Genomic DNA, 13,666 nt, shown 5'->3' with positions numbered 1-13,666 from the left:
GGCGGATATAACTTAGGGCCCTTCTAGCTATTCTTCTTAATACCTAATACTGCTAATATATATACTAATAGGCTGTTATACTTTTTATAGGTAATAGATTAGTTTAGTAACTTAATATAAAACTGTAAACACGCCTTCTAGATACCTGTTAACCCTTCTAGCTTATTACTAGCGTTTTTAGGCCTACTATCTCCTATTCCCTGCTCCTTATTACTATTTATTTTATTAATTTCTATTTTATTCTTCTCCTCTTCTATTTTATTCTTTTCCTTTTCTTCTGTTTTATTTTCTCCCTCTACCTCTCGCTCGGCCTGCTTAATTAACGCCTTCTACGCCTTTTAATACTACTATATAAACCGGTACTTAGAGCTTTTCTACTTATACTTGCGCTGTATATAGGCAAAAAATATTAATATCTGCTTCTATAGCTAAGTATATTCGCTAATCGACTTCTTATCTATATATAGCTGTAACGGCTAGTACCGCGTTTAGTGCTTTTCTATTTAAATCGCCTTTAACCGCATAAATATACCGACTTAATTAATAACTAACGCCTAGCTAAACTGCGCTAACCCGTTTATAGCCTTCTAAATTGCGGCTTTAATAGGTTTCTTTTCCTACTTTAGGTCTATATTTAGCTCCTTAATATATACTAATAAATCCGGCCTTTCTATACCTACTAAATATAGTAACTACTGCGTCTGCTCTAACTATAGGTTTACTTTATTTCTCTCGCCGGCCTAGATAGTTATTTAGGCTTACTTTTCTATATTTACCTACGCCTTTACTATTTTCTTCCCTAACTGCGCTTATATAATCTTGCCGTTAATAGGAACAGGTTCTAGCCTAGCTTCCTAGCCTTACCTAGGTTGTCGCACTTTAAAATACTGTAATCCGTGGCCTTATATAAAAAACCGCTGGCAATAAACGTGTTTAAATGCCTTTTTAATACGTGCCTGCACCCTTTTTTCTTCTAATTAACTTAGCTATCCTTGCTTCCTTCCTGCTAACCACCTATAGATCTTTTGCTAATACTTTTTTATTACCCTAATACTCCGCGATATATAATAGCAACGGCCTAGTTCTAGTTAATATAATAATTTATCCGAATATAATAGCAACTAGCTAACTAGCGCTATAATACTGTCCGGTATTTTAAACTTACTTAAATACTAGATAACTCCGGGCTATTTACGTACACCTTCTCTAATTAAATCGGCCTTTTTACGCGGTACTTTATAGATCTTTTATAAATAGCCTTTAATTTAGTTTAGCTATATACTATACCTGCACTTTTTATAAATAGCTAATTAGAATTCGGCTAAATATTTAAAATACCTGCTCTTAGTACTAGATTTAGCTATTTTAAATACTTAATCTGCCTTTAGAATTAACTCTTACTTAATATTTAATAGGCGGCGATAAGTGCTACTTATAGGTTACTAGGTGCAATTTCCACCCCCTTTTCGCCTTACTGCTACAGTTACTGCGGTTGCTAATTACCCTAACTACCTGCTAAACTATTATAACTATAGCCTAACTTATAATATAACTATACCTGCCCGGGATCTATATATAACTGCACAGAATCTGCGCTAATATATACGTCCGGGCTTAAAGTTCTTATCCCTAACTAAAAATTAGGCCTGTAGCTACCTTATTTACTGCTATACCTTTTTTACCTGCACCTAATACGCTATTATTAGATATTAACTATGCCTGCCTTTTATAGGTATTAGTTTAGTGCTGCTGCTAATATTTATATAGTATATATAGCCACAGCTAGTAGTATTCTACTGCGCGCTTAGTTGCGGTTGCAGCAGTTCTGCAAATACTATAACTTCCACCTAACCCTAACTAACTATATAGGTTAACCTAATATAAATCGGCTAAAAGGTGCAACTAAATGCGCTAAATAATATACTAAAATTTAGTGTAATTCCGGCTGCAGGATATAAATAGAACTTGCCTCTAAAAATAAATAGAATAAGCTCTATACCTAAATCTACGCTCTGGTTTAGTATTTTCTATTCTTAATAAATAAATAGAATAAGAGCTGGTTCTATTTACCGCTGTAGGATAGGGTTTTCTATTACTAGTAAACTTTTTAGGTTTATTTATTTTATAGCCTTTATAGCTAACTATTCTACTAGTAGTAAGCTTTTTTTTAAATAACCTAGAGATTTCCCTATAGGGCTATAATTTTTTTATTTTTAGTATTACTAGCTTTTTTTAGTATTTATAGCTATATAAGTAATACCTATATATATATTACTACTTTAGGTATAGTTAAAGTTAGTTTAGTAGTTATACTACCTAAAAGGGTTAATAGAGCTATTTTAATTAATTATTTATATATAACTCTTTTAATATAGCGGTGTTTAAAATATAATAGGTTGTTTTTTCTATACCTTTTAAGTATTATATACTAAGGCAGGGTATAATAGTTTTTAAAAGGTAAGGTAAAATCAATTTTAGGTATAAAACGGGGTTATTACTTTTAATAGGTAGTAGTAAAGTTTTAAGTTAAATATAAGGTTTTTATCTATATAAAGGAGCGTTTTTATATATAAAAACTCTATTCTAAAAAACCTATTTACTTATTCTACTTTTAAAGCCTGTAGCCTTTAAGTGTCTTAATTTTAATAAGCGCTTATTTAGCTCTACGCTTACTTTTTTCTATAAGCCTAATAAGCTATTATATAACCCTATTTTTATAATACCCTATTTTTTAACTATTCCTATTTACTAGTAGTTTATAGGAAAATTTAGGATCTTTATACGTTTTATATATAACCTTTTTAGTTCTGTAACCTAGTTCTATATAATTAGTTTTATTTACTTACTTATTTCTATAAGTATAGCTGCGCTTAAGTAGTTTATATTACGGGTTATAATACTTTTTCCCTTTTTATACTAATTCTTACTTATTTTTTACTACTATAGTAGCTGCTAAGTTACTAGCTCTAATATTAATAAACCTTTTCCTAATTTTCTACTCCTAGTTAACCTAATTACTTAACTACCTTTTTCTATACACGCTTCTAAATCCTAACTTTTAATTTTATAAGTTTTTAATAAAACTTTATCCTAACTATTACTTAGCTAGGTTATTTACTAAATACGCCTAATTAATAGCTAGTAATATAACAGGTTTCTATCTATTTAATAGCTTCTATATAACTTAATTAACCTTTTTTAATAATAATAAATCCTAGTATAACTTAACCCGGGCTGTTTTTACTAATTTATAGACTATTAAATATAACTAAGGTATACTAAATTAAATATTACTATATAATAATATATTATCTATCTACTTAATTACGCCCTTAATATTAGTAGTATATTAGATTTTTATTCTATACGCCTTTAACCGCTGTAACTAATCTATAAAATATAGTATTCTGCTATATTAAACTAATATTATAAACTAGTCTACTATTTTTTATATAAATTTAAAATACGCCGGCGCTATTTCCTTAGCGTTTTTCTAGCTGAAATACTTCTTCTATTATATATCCGCCGCGCGCTTTTTACGTATTTTTATAGCCTAATATAAAACTAATATATAGGATATATTAATAATAGCTGTAATTTTAGGCGTGTATATTAACGCGCTTTTCTAACTATATTACTAGCTAATACCTAAAACGGCTATACTGCTAATTAATACGCTAGTGTACTTATTATCCGTAAATAGGTAGTCTAATAACGCTAATATAAATGCTAAAATAGCCTTTTTTAACTTTTTTTACTTTTTTTTATTAATTATATAACTATTATTGCTATTACTACTATTATTGCTAATATTACTATTATTACTATTCTCCTCTTTATCTTACCCTACTATTATCTCGATTTTTGCTAATACTAACCCCTATTTACCTATTAACCTAAATATTAGCCTCTAGTTCTAGATATTACCCTTACTTTCTAATTTTTCTATTTTTTTACTATAAATTAGCTCTATTCTGCAGGTTCTCTAAATATAATAGATAATAGCTAACTAATATACGCTGTATTTAACTATTATCTTACTTATCTAGCGTGTACTAAACGGCTTCTTATTTATTTTATTACTAGTTTTACGTCGATTAATATAATTTATAGCTGCTAATTTAACTATACTAGCTTTAGATGCTTACTACGCCTTTTAAATTACTATTTTAACTATAAAATATAAATTAGCTAACGCTTTCTCTCTCTTCTTAGGCTTATATATTAATAATTTTAACTACTTACTATTTAATTTCTTTAAATACTTCGCCTATCCGGCGCGGTTTAACTATATATTAACCTTAAATCGGTTGTTATCGGCCTAGATTTAACTGCTTACTTTTTTATTAGCTTTCTTAATATTAATTATTGCCTATATAAATGCGGCCTTTAATTTTTTTTAGATAAAATCCTTTTATTTTTCTTTTTTAGCGGCTAGGTTATGCGCGTTTACCTAGAATAATTAGGCTAATAATACCTTACTACTAAATTTCTAGTACTGCACGCTTTTTTCCTATATTTTTACCCGCTATATAATACTCTATTACTTTTAGTAGTAATATTTTTACTTTTATAAATTTTCCTACCTATATTTCTTTTTATAATAGGTCTATATATTCTATAAACTATATATAATAGAATTATATAGCGCGCTGTTTTTATAGGCTTTTAAATACTTTAATCTATTATACTAAATAGGTAAATATAGTATAGGCTATGCTGCTGCCGGCAGGAAAATTACCTACCTATTATTTTGCGCCTAATTTTCTAAACCTGCTGCAGCTTCTACTATAGCCTTTTATATTATAACTATAAACTTTTAGTAGTATATAGCTAAATACTTTTATAACTGCCTTTTAGTAATACTATACCTATAATTTCTATAAACTATAATATAATACTATAGAATATACTTAAAAACTTAGGTAAATTATTCTATACCTTACTATATAATTGCTATAATAACGGTTAATAAATTAAATAGATACTTTTATATAGCAACTCGCCTTTTTATCTATATTCTATTAAATTATACCGTATTTTATTATCTTCTAATTATTAAGTATTATACCTGCGTGCCTATAGTACTTTATATATATAATCTACTACTATACCTTAATAATATGGGCTGTAGAAACACGGCGTAGCGGGCGTTCTAGCTGCTATATATAGCCACGAATACTAATATTGCTAATATAACCCTAACCTCTAATAATAACACTATACTATAGTTATATACTAATTCTAAATAGTATATTAAATATATAATAGTTAATAACCTACCTGCAGCAGTACTTCTAGTAAAATCTATTAGGGTTTCCTATAGTATAGTTTAATTTTCGTTTCTAAATTATATTATTAAACTATATAGTTTACTTTTAAATTATAATATAAGATATTTTATAATATATTTTACTTATAGGTTAATAGGCGTTATAGCTTTTACTAGTACCTATTTACCCCTTTTTTAAATACTCCCACCTATTACCTTTTAGAGGGACTTAAAATAGCTACTTAAAACTTTAATTTAAACTACTTTTCTACTAATTATATAATCTAATAAAATTCTCCTACTAAATTACTACTTTTAATAACTTCTAACTATTACTTTCCTTCTAAAAACTAAATTAAATTTTTATTTCTACTTAGCTCCACCTTTTAATTTACTAATTACTACTTTTACTACTTTTAAACCTTACTTTTAGGGGACTACTAATTATACACCCTTTAATTCCTAGATATATACCCCCTTTTTACTATATATATACCTTTTCCCCTTTTTACTACTTTACTACCTTTTAATTAGCTTAAAGAGCTGCTCTATAGCCTCCGATTCGCTTACTTAACTTACTTACTAATTTTAAATACTTTTTCTAAATCGGCTATATATAATACAACGCAAGCAATTATATTTTTATATTCTATTTTTATAATATACTTACTATAGCCCTCTAGCCGCCACCTTTATAGTTATATAATATAGTAGAAAAAGCTAAAAAAGCGCTAATAGAGTATATAAAGGCTTAAAGCTATAGCTTTATAAAGTTCTAATTAAAACCTAATAAAATACCGGCTAAAGAAATAAGGAAAATATAGTTTTAATACTATTTTAGTAGCAGTATAGAGATTACTACCTATATATATATAACCTTATCTAATAAAAAGAGTTGTTAGATATATAGTATACTTACTTAATAACCTTCTAGCTATAATAATAAACGTATATAGCTATAGAAGATAATAAAGGCAGCTTATAAAAACTATTTTTCTATACTTAAACTAATAGTAGTTATATATAATAGAAAGCGCTTAGTATTAATAAACCGCCTTATTTAAGCCGATATATTTAGTAGAATACGGCCTATAAAAACGTATATAAAGCTGCTAAAAAAAGAAGTAACTATTACTATCTAAAATATTTAAAATAAGCGAACTTAGTACTATAATAAGCTTTTTAGTAGCCTTATGCCTATCTAGGCTCTTTTTAATATACTAGAAACCCGAATATTTAATATAGGTAATAGCTAAAAGGAAAGAAAGTATATATATAACTATATAAAGAACTAGTAGAACTATATTAATTACCTTTTTTTTATATATTCGGATTCTATTAAAATCCTATAGTTTAACTATAATATTATACTAATAGACTACACGTATAAAACTAATAGATTTAGTATACCGTTTTTATATATAACTAGCGTTATATATATAAGTAATAACTTTAATATTACCTATTATTTTATACTAAAAGAAAAGGAAGTAAACTATAACTAGGTAGTATAGCAGCTTTTTAAGCTCTTTTAATACTATTTTATTACACCACGCGTTTTCCTAATAGATAAGAAATAAGCTCTAAAAAACGCACTATATTAATAATAGCTAGATATTCTACACCTTTTATATATATAGTATATTAAAAAGAATATTAACGCTAAGCTAGCTAAGGTATATAAGAATAAACCGATATTTCCTATAGGCTATACTAATGCGCCGATAGAGAATAATATAGAAGAATAGAAGGCAGCTAAGGAAAAAAAGTAGTAAAAAAAAAAAAGTAAATTTATTACCTATTAGACCGCTATAATAAAGCTAGAACTCTTTAATTAATTTAATAAGGCCTAGAATAAGCTGCTTAATAACTATAAAGAGAGGCCTAGCCTTATAAAGTATATAGAGGAAAAGTAGTAGCCGTGTAGGTAGAAATAGGTAACTTACTATACTTAAATAGCTTAGTATTTTAGAACTATATAAGTATCTGCTTATATTCTATTTCTCGATTAATATTTAAGCTCTATTCTTGCCCTCTTTAGCGCTAGTTATCCTGTATACTAGTAAACCCCTTATAAAATTTAGGCTTCGAATTTATATATTTTAGTATTAAAATTTAGGTTAAGCAGATATAAATCTAGGTATATAATACTAACTAAGTTTCTTACAGCGTTATATTACGGAATAAGGGCGCGTATAGCTTACTTAAGAGCTTCCTTTAGGTGTTAACTAGCTATCTATTCGATATACTTTTTAATATCTAGAACTTTATTCTTATTACTAAATCTAAATATAAGGATTATAAGGCGAAGTAGTATACTAGAACTTCTTATAATATAAAAGAGGCTAAATTCCGTAATCTATTCTATACGGTTATACTGTAAGTATTAGCTATTTTTAAAAAGTAACTTAAAAAGGTAAAATCGAATAAATATAACCCGAATAACTATACTTATATATTTATAAATATATATAGTATACTATGCGCTTATAAGCTATATAATCGTCTATATTAGGCGCTTATAAATTATCTAGATTTTATACTCTATATATAACTAGATAAGATAGATTACTACTAGTAGTTTACTCGGCCAGGTATATAATAACCGGCTATTCCTTTTAAACCTTTTAAAAATATACTTAATCCTGCTATTATTAAGCGTTAATATAGCCGCCCTGCTATTAAAAGAAGAGGTTACTATATATATAATAATACCTAGAAAGATCTATCTAGGTTTAAAGTTGCTATAGGTATAGGTTTAGTAGCTTAATATAGAGGCGAATAAAATAGATAATAAGGTATAGCTTTATAATATTTGCCAGCGTCTTTATAGTAAAATCCGGCTATTTCTATCCGCTAAGGTGCCTTTTAGTCGACGGCTATAGCTACTAAAACTAGTATTAATATTTCTTAAATTAATCCGGCCCTTATAGCACCTATAGCAGCACCTATAGTAGCACCTATAGCAGTGTTATAACCTATAATACGAATAACCCAAGCGCAGAGGCACTTGCGGAGATAAGTAAGTAGATAAGACTAATTATACAGAACTAGGTTATAGAACTAAGAGGGTTATATATAGGACGTATAGGAATCTTAGATTCCCCTACGGATTGCTAGTAGATAGGAATAATCTAAGAAAGGGATATTATAAGAACAGGGTTACGTAATAGCTTATTAAGCTCGCGGAGAGAAATAAGTATAGAGCCGAATAAGCGCTTATCGGGCTTAAGGCGCTTAAGGGTTACGAGCTCTAAAAGTAAGATAAGTAAAGAGGTTTTTTAGGACGGAGCTTTTATATAAAGGGACGCTTCTTTATATAAATAGGAACTTTATATTTAACTTAAAACTTTAATACTACTTATTAGAAGTAATAACCCCGTTTTAAACCTTAATTAATTATTGCCTTACCTTTTAAAAACTATTGCACCCCGATAATAACTTACCTATACCCTGCCTTAGTATAAGATACTTTAAAGGTATAGAAAAGACAACCTATTATACTTTAAACACCGCTATATTAAAGGAGTTATATACGGACGATTAATTAAAATAGCCCTACTAACCCCTTTAGGTAGCATAACTGCTAGACTAATCCTAACTATAAATAAGGTAGTAATATATATACAGGCGTTGCTTATATAAATATAAACACTGGAAGAAGCTAGTAATATAAAGAATAAAAAGATTACGGCTCTATAGGGAAATCTCTAGACTATTTAAGAAAAGCTTACTACTACTAAAGTAGTTAGCTATAGAGGCTATAAAATAAATAAACCTAAAAAGTTTACTAGGAATAGAGGAGCTCTATAAGCGTTTATAACGCAGATAAGGCTATACCTGCGCATAAACTAGAGCAACCTCGAATTTAAATTAAATAAGGTCTATATAGCAGCTACCTTCTTAAAAAAAGAAGCGTTTAACTAGTTTAACCTAATACTTATAGACTAGCTTAGTAATACTAACGCAGATAATCGGAAACTAGAAACTAATATTATATTTAGCAACTACGGATACTTTAAGTTAGCACTTTAGATAACCTTCGGAGACACTAATAAAAAACGGATAGCAGAATAGAAAATAGTAGTTCTAAAGCAGAAGGGCTTAACTAGCCGCTATACTTTAGAATTTATATAAATTACGTCTAAGCTATTATAGGAAGATAAAGCTCTGCAAGTATAGTACTATAGAGGTCTTAAAAAAAATATTAAGAATAAAATTATATAAGGCGAAAGGCTTCTAACACTCTATAAACTTAAGAAAATAGCAATATAAATCGACAGTTAATAGTATAAGCAACGACTAGAACGGGCAGATAAAAGAGGACTTTATTTTTACGCCTAACTAGCTAGACTAAAGCTAAAAGTAACTAACCGCAACTACGGAGATTATATAGAAATTAATATTATAAAACAACGTAATAACTAGAGAGGTAGACTAATTACCGATAAAAAAAGGTAAGAAAAAAAACGTAATAGTGCATGCCTATTATGCGGAAAATAGGAACACTTCGCGAATAAGTGCTCTAGAAACACCCGAATAGTAGCAGTTATAATAAAGCCGAATATAGACCGCTATAATTCTATATTATAAACCGCGTACTATAATAATAACTGCTTTACCTATTAGTTAGATAAGCAGGCAACAGGGTACTATCTAACGCAAAGGGCGAAAGGACAAACTATTACTATAATAAAAAATAAAAAGTATAATAGCAACCCTATAGATAACTACTACGCAGACGTAGAAGTTAAGAGTATAGAGATTAATTACCTATTAGAAATAGATAAGGTGTTCCAGATAATTAAACCGCGATTAGAACCCTAAACTAATATACCTAAGCTATAGAATAATAGTAAAACCGAGTTACTAAATACGGAAGTATAGGTTAATAGAGTTATAGCTATATATAAGTAAAGCGCAAGAGAGATTCTCGCACGCCTTAATAAAAAATAAAAAGCGTAAAAGGCTAAAAACGCTACAGCGGGCGCAGAGCTAAAGGAACTAGCTAGTTACCAATTCCTAAGAGCTATAGGAAGAGTTACCGGACAACTTATTAAAAAAGAAGAATAAAAAATAGCTGCAGCTGCAGGAGCAACAATAATAACGCTAACCCTTAACGCAGAAACTCGCGCGAAATTAGATATATTTAAAGGCTTAAGCCGTAATATCTAGACGAAACGGAATAATAAATCACCTGTTAAGGATAGTAAGGAGTACTATAATAGTAATAAAGATCGCGAACTAGAAGAGTAGTCTAGCAACGGCGAATTTAGTATAGGGCTAGAGCGAGAACCGCTAGAGCTATATAGAAGATAAACTAAGATTAAGATCTATAGAGCTTTACACCCTATTAGTAAAATAGGTATTTATAATAAGGAAGATAAATAGCTAAATAGAAACCACCTACTTTATAGACAGATATCTTAGGTATTATATATTAAAGACGAATATAATAAGCATGCAGCATATAAGAAATATTAAGAATAGTACCTATACTAGATAAAATATTATATTATTACGCAACTAGTACTATTTAAGGAAATAAAGCACTATATTATAGGTAAAAAAGACAAACTTATAAAAGTAGCTACTATAGTTATAGACCCTTAGTACCTAATAGAATATAGGAAAGGTAAAAACTAGCGAATATATTACTAGGACTTATATCTAGTATACTACGAAATAAAATATACGAACTATTAGCTATAAAAACAGCTAAAAAATAAGCAGGCGCTTAAGTAATAGAACGGCCAGAGCAGCTAAGAATAAGGTTCTATAGAGCAGCCACGGATAAAGGAACGTAAACTGTAACTATTACTACTTTAGTAGGAAAAGCCTATATTATAGAAAAAGAAAAGAACCCGGTAATATAGCCTAACTCTATTCCTATTTAGAACTATAGATATATAATCCTATTAGTTAAAATTAGTAGGAACCCGGTAAGAGTACTGCTAGATAGTAGCGCGTAAGGAAATTTTATATTCTATAACTTTATTAAAAGAAACCGGATTTCTTAGCAATAGAAAAACAGACCTTATAGACTATATATAGTAGATAGTATACCTATATAATATAGCAACGGACAGGTAACTATAGAAACTCGACTAGGTGTTATATAGATTAAAAAATATAGAGAAACTATTAGTATAGATATAATAAACACGGCAAGATATAATATAATTTTAGGTATACTATAGCTAAAATAGTATAACCTCTAAGTTAATTAGAAGTCTAGTAAAGTAAGGATTTAATCGGAAAGCGGACTAAAAAGCACTCTATACTAGGATAAGCCTAAGCAAAAACAAGATATTAATATAGATACCTTAAAAGGTAAGAAAGCCTAAGAAGAAAACAGGGCAGTAAGCTAATAGTAGCCTAGACCCCTAAGCAGCTGGCAGCTAGCTAAGGCAGTAAAAGCACTAAACGTGCTAGAAAAATACAATAAATTTAAAGAAATCTTTATAGAAAAGGTTTAGAATATATTACTAAAGTACTAACCTTAGGATTACTATATTCCCCTAGTACCAGGCGAATAACCGCAGTTCGGACTAATCTACTTACTAGCCTAGAACAAGCTAGAAGTGCTAGAAGAATACCTAAAAAAAAACCTAAAGTAAGGATTTATTAGACTATCGGAATTGCCTGCAGGTTACCCCGTAATATTCGTCCTAAAGGTAAATAGTAAGCTACGCCTTTATATAGACTATAGATAATTAAACAAAATTATAATTAAAAACCGCTATCTATTACCTTTAATTTCCGAACTTAAAAACCGACTATATAAGGCTAAGTACTTTATAAAGTTAGACCTACGTAAAGGGTACTATTTAATTCGGATAAGAAAAGGAAAAGAGTAGAAGACGGCTTTTAGAACTTAATACGGATACTTTAAGTATATAGTAATACTATTTAGGCTTACTAACGCGCTAGTAATATTCTAGGCAGTAGTTAACTTAGCGCTAAGAGGCTACCTAGATCGGTTTACAGTAGTATACCTTAATAATATCTTTATATACTTAGAAATACTAAATAAATATAAGATATATATATAAAAGGTACTTAAAAAACTTAAAAAATATAACCTTATAGTAAACCCGGATAAGTGCGAGTTCTATAGGCAGAGAGTCGGATTCCTAAAATACGTTATTAGTCTAGAACAGATTAAAATAGAAAAAGGCAAGGTGTTCTCTATTTAAGAATAGCTAGAACCCGCAAATTTAAAGGAACTACAGTTATTCCTAGGGTTAGCTAATTACTATAGGCAGTTTATTAAAGGCTACTTAAAAATTATAGAGCTACTTATAGAACTTACTAGAAAAAATATTAAATATAGATAGACCCTAGAAGTATAGAGTATATTTAATAGGTTAAAGGTATAGTTTACTTTAAAACCAGTATTAGCAATTTTTAACCCACAGAAACTAGTTACTATTAAGAGTAATACGTTAAATAAGGCAGTAGGAGCAATACTTAACCAACTAGACGAATAAGGGAAACTGTATTCTATAGTGTTTTACTTACGGAAGCTAAGTATAGCTAAGCTAAACTATAATATCTATAATAAGGAACTGTTAGCTATAATAGAAGTATTTAAACAGTAGAAAGTTTACCTTAAAGGGGTAGTATATATAGTATAGGTATATACAGACTATAAAAATCTAATATACTTTACTATAACTAAAAAGTTAAATAGGAAATAGAAGAAATAGTTAGAAAAACTAGGAACCTTTAATTTTAAGATTATATACTAAAAGAGATCTAAAAATACTTATATAGATATACTTAGCAGAAGGCCGGACTATATAGAAGGAGCTAAGAAAACTAGGCAACCTATACTTAAGGAAACTAGTCCGGGAACCCTTAAATTTAACTATATATAAGCAGTAGTTACTTATAGATCCGAGGATAATAAGTAGTATAAACGAATTAAGGCAGCATAGAAGGTAGATTAGGAAAGCCAGGATTTAGCGGGTTATAACTGGCAAAGCTTGCGCCTAGAACCTATAAACTAAAAGTATAGAGAAATTTAGAATAGTATTATTACTTTATAAAATAAGATATTTATACCTAAAACCTTATAAAAAAAGCTTATTAAGGAATTCTATAGTATACTAGTGCACAGGCACTAGGGAGTAGAAAAAACACGGGAAAGAATTGTAAGAATATTCTACTTCCCCGGACTCCGGAAAATAACGGAGAAAATTATACACAAATATAAGTGCGTAAAAAATAAGTCGGTATAATACGCACTGTACGGACTAATAAAAAGTCCCTCTATACCGGAAAAAGTATAGAAATCTATTATATAGAACTTTATAGTTAAGCTACTATAGTCTATTAAACCTATAATAGGTATAAAGTATAATATAATATTAGTAGTTACGGACTAAC

This window comes from Mytilinidion resinicola, assembly GCF_010093595.1.
Source record: "Mytilinidion resinicola strain CBS 304.34 unplaced genomic scaffold BDZ99scaffold_16, whole genome shotgun sequence".
Classification (NCBI taxonomy): Eukaryota; Fungi; Ascomycota; class Dothideomycetes; order Mytilinidiales; family Mytilinidiaceae; genus Mytilinidion; species Mytilinidion resinicola.
The sequence above is the reverse complement of the archived record's forward strand: the minus strand, read 5'-3'. Positions refer to the sequence as shown.